Source organism: Dipodomys ordii, unplaced genomic scaffold, assembly GCF_000151885.1.
Source record: "Dipodomys ordii isolate 6190 unplaced genomic scaffold, Dord_2.0 Scaffold11, whole genome shotgun sequence".
NCBI lineage: Eukaryota > Metazoa > Chordata > Mammalia > Rodentia > Heteromyidae > Dipodomys > Dipodomys ordii.
Genome location: NW_012267227.1, coordinates 10,970,707 through 10,975,533, shown reverse-complemented (window position 1 = coordinate 10,975,533; position 4,827 = coordinate 10,970,707).

The following is a 4,827-nucleotide window of genomic DNA, read 5'->3' as shown; positions in this document are numbered from 1 at the left end:
GTCTGGGCGCTGTCCCTCAGCTCTTCAGCTCTACCACTTGAGCCACAGCGCCACTTCCGGTTTTCTGGTGGTTGATTGAAGATAAGAGTCTCACAGATGTTCCCGCCTGGCCTGGCTTTGAACCGCGATCCTCAGATCTCAGCCTCCTGAGTAGCTAGGATTACAGGCGTGAGCCTCCAGTGCCCGGCTAGGCTCAGGTTTCTTAATGAAACAGGCACTTACCAATTTCTCAGCATGCCACCTGTGGCTGGGGATCGTCCCTCCTGGAGCCTCAGGTCTCTGGCTGCTTTTGCCACAGCTACAACCCATTCTCAGAGTACTAAATGCTGAGTAAGCGGGCACTACTCTATTCGAAGCATAGAGAGAACTTTGTAGTTAGTTTTCAGAAGAGAGTCAGCATTGGGGGGAGGAAGTTGGGAGGTGTGCATGCACACATGCTGCTACTGTACTCGGGGTCTGGGCACCAACCCTTAGCTTTTTTGCTCAAGATTGGTGCTCTACCACTTGAACCACGGCTTCATTTCTGGTATGCCTCCCACGTTCCTACCCTGGCTGGCTTCAAACTGAAATCCTTAGATTTCAGCCTCCTGAGTAGCTAGGATTGCAAGCATGAGCCCCAGGTACCTGGCTTCTCCCGAGCAGCTCAAAAGGATGATCTAGTCATTGAAAGGATGAGCTAGTCCTTGGAGATTCCAGAAAAAGGATCCAGATTAACTTGCTTCCAAACGTACTGGAACATGCACATCTTCTACTATCTTGGTTCATCACAGGGCCTTCAGCCTAGCACTGAATAGAAAGGAAGCTAGAAAAAAAAAATCACTGTGCTCAGCACCCAGAAGAGAGATTTGGGTGCATTCCTCCATAAACTTGGGTCAGTAATTTGCCTGGGATGCTTTTCCTCTGGGCCCCAATCCATTCTCAATCTCCCTGAGTTCTGGCTTCTACTATATAAATAGAAGCATTTTAAAACTTAGGGGCTATACAGATTTGAATATTTAAACCTCCCCCACCCCCTAACTTCACCCAGGCAGCTGCCAATGATGTGTGTTGTTGTTAAACTCTCCCATTGGTTTTTCTTTTGTCTTTTTAAGTTGTTGTTCTAAAGGTGATATACGGAGGGGTCACAGTCACCTAAGTCAGGTGATGAGCACATTTCTTTTTGGACAATGTCACCCTTTCTCTCGCTCTTGCTTTTTAATGCAGCTTCTTGTGTCCCAGGCCTCGTTCAGATTCATGTTTTCTGAGGGTAAGAGTTGCATTGTGATCAGCGTAGCTGATGAGTGATAGTGTTCTTTCAGAGTACTTAAATCCGCGTTGCTGTTCTGAACCCAGTAGGCCTGGATATGAACATAATGTCATAGTAGTCATAGTATTTGTGATAATATATACAATACTAATTTTATAGAGAGAAAATAAAAGAATTGAATTATTGAAATAGCTCTTATTCCTGTCAGAAAAAAAAAAATAGTTTAGAAATGTGGCTCTCCTCTCACCCTGTTTCCCAGACCAGTTACAAACTCCTGGACTCAAGTGAACCTCCTGCCTCAGACTCCCTGATAGCTGGTACTATAGGCATGCACCACATGTCTGGCTCTTTGGCTATTGTGGTAAGGACTCTTATGTTCACTGTTAAGAGTAGTTCACACTGGGATGAGTTTTCCTTTGGCTTCACTCATATGAAATAAATTTCATGTTTCATGGTGATGGGTAATTTTATAATCTAGTTGACAGTTTTGTCTTTAGACTAAAAGAATTAAGATTTTATTTTTTCCTGCAAACAGTACTTGTTTTTTTTTTTTTTTTTTCAATCACAGAGCTTGAACTTTGGGCTTGGGTGCTGTCCCTGAGCTCTTCAGCTCAAGGTGAGCACTCTACTGCTTGAGCCACAGCACCACTTCTGGTTTTCTAGTGGTTAATTGGAGATAAGAGTCTTACGGACTTTCCTGCCTGGGCTGGCTTTGAACCATGATCCTCAGATCTCAGCCTCCTGAGTAGCTAGGATTACAGGAGTGAGCCACCGGCACCCAGCTCAATTTTTTTTTTTTTTAAGTTTCAGGCTCACTGCTAAGATAGAATGTACAAGTTCATGTTTTTAAGTCATGATACTGTTATGGTGTTTGTAATTGAACTTAACAACCAAAGTTGCTTTAAAGCACTTTGCAAATCAAACCCCATGAGTCCTCAGTGCTTATCAAATCTAGAGTAGATAGGCTCACAACAGAAAGCAGGTGAAGCCAGCCCTTCCCGCCACAAAGCTAGGCCATGCCATACTTTGGAGCTTTCTTTCCAGACCTCGGGTCAGGAGCCACGATCTCCAATCTGTGCCACAGATTCTGAATGACAGATGCATACAGTGGATGTCTCTTCAGTTGTAATTTAACTTTCCTTCATCAAATAAAAGAATGACTACTTGTCACAATCTGATGGTGAAATGATTTATTTTAACCGCTTGTTAATTTATAGGTGATCTTTAAGAGGAAAAAAAACCAAACCAAAATAATCTTATTGTAGAATTACATCGAAGGCTGCTCTATAGAACGCATGATTGGTTACTGCCTTCAAATACTGCAGGCTCTGGTATAGATTGTCTTTGCTACAGGAAAACCTGAAATGGCCATTTCATAGCTAGAATTGTGTATATAGACACAGAGCTGCAATGCAGATTTGCTGATTTATTAGAGTGGACAAGGGAACGAAACAAAATATTTGGGGCTAAGAATAAAAATGTCGGGGCTGGGAAGGTGGCTCAGTGGTAGAGTGCTTGCCTTGCATGCCTGAAGCCCTGGGTTCGAGTCCTCAGCACCAAATAAGAAAAAAGCCAGAAGTGGTGCTGTGGCTCAAGTGGTAGAGCGCTAGCCTTGAGCTGAAGAGCTGAGGGACAGCACCCAGGCCCAGAGTTCAGGCCCCATGACCGGACCCAAAAAAAAAAACAAAACAACAGAAAAAAACCCACAAGTGACGCTGTGGCTCAAGTGGTAGAGCGCTAGCCTTGAGCTGAAGAGCTGAGGGACAGTGCCCAGGCCCAGAGTTCAGGCCCCACGACCGGACCCCCCCCCAAAAAAAAAAAACAGAATTGCCTCATGTGGCTTTTCTGTGTGAAATGCTCTGAAAACGATACCGTTCTTGACAAATTATCATGTTATCTTTCTAGTTCATCTCCCCAGGGCACTGGACTGACGCTGTTCTTACGGCCTTCTCTAGGACTGCAGACAGCGTGGACTCACAGGACCTGTAGTTTCTGTGTGCTGATTTCTGTGATCAGGTAGGAGACTCTGTCAGTCCCTTATTTATACAGTGAATTTACAGTGAAGCTGCTCAGTGGAAAGACAGTTCATCTACCCTTCTGCCTGATCCATGGATTGAAATCTCTCCCTGAAGCCCAAGCCTACCAAAAAGTGCCAAAGAAAATAGTGTGTCGCTATTTACACCTTGTGTGTGGTATTTTTAGTACTAGGACACTAAAAGCAGGACTTGAACTCAGGGCCTTAGCTTTTTGTTGGTGGTGGTGGTTGTAGGGCTTGAACTCAGGGTTTGCCCAGAAGCTCTTTTCCTCAAGGCTAGTACTCTGCTAGTTTGAACCATAGCTCCACTTCCAGTTTTTGGTGGTTAACTGGAGGTAAGAGTCTCATGGACTTTCCTTCCCAGGCTGGCTTTGAATTGCGATCCTCAGATCTCAGCCTCCTGAGTAGCTAGGATGACAGGTGTGAGCCACAGCCACCTGACGTGCATGTGATTTTAAGGTAGCTAATTCATTGTAGATTTAAAGAAGGCTAAAACGAATGTCACTCTCATAGTTTCTCCAAGCAACCTCAGCCAAGTGAAGTTGTAATTAAGAAGTAAGTGATTGGGCCGGGAAGGTGGCTTAGTGGTAAGACTGCTTGCCCAGCATGCAGGAAGCCCTGGGTTCGATTCCTCAGTACCACAAAAACAGAAAAAGCCAAAAGTGGAGCTGTGGCTCAAGTGATAGAGTGCTAGCCTTGAGCAAAAGAAGCTCAGAGACAGTGCCCAGGCTCTGAGTTCAAGCAAGGTGTAATGAAGAAATCCCTCTCATTTCTGATTCTAATGGCAGTCTGGTGTTGGCAGACTCACCCCTACAGCTCCGGAGTCAGAGCCCAGGGCTCGCTCTCTTCACTTTGTTTTGCTCCTGCTCTGCCGTGTTACCATTGGAAGGTGAAAATAACTCTGACGCAGGGCGCCAGTGGCTCACGCCTGTCATCCTAGCTTTTCAGGGGGCTGAGATCTGAAGATCGCGGTTCAAAGCCAGCCGGGGCAGGAGAGACCGTAGACTCTGAGCTCCAGCAAACCACCAGAGTTCAGGCCCCACGATGGAGGGGTGAGGGGGGAAGGTGTTTGTAAAAGAGTTCTAGAAACGTCCCAGCAGCCACCTCGTGGTGCTCCCCAGCCCGAGCCGAGGTCCCTGGTGTAAGGTCCATTCCTGGACAGCGAACAGACCTCGCCCAGCGCCTGCGTACCTAGGCAACCGGCACACCTGGAAGGCTCACATCTGCATTGGATGTGGCCACACCTTCCTCCCATACTCTAGCTAAGGCCTAGCCCAGGCCCGGACGCCCTCGCCCTGCTCTTTTCTAGCTCTTTCCTTCTCTTCTCTTTCCCAGCTCTCTTTCCCAGATGCTCTTTTCTTCACTTTCCCTGCTCTCCCAGCTCTCTTTCCCAGGCCTTTCCCCACCGCGTGGAGGACAAGATGGCCTGGTGCCAGCTGGAATGCATAAACCTACCCCTTACCTGGGCGCCACGTGCTGCTGCTGTTCTCACCCGGCCGCCTCTTTCTAAAAGCCCAACACCTGGCGCGCACCTGGCGCGCACCTG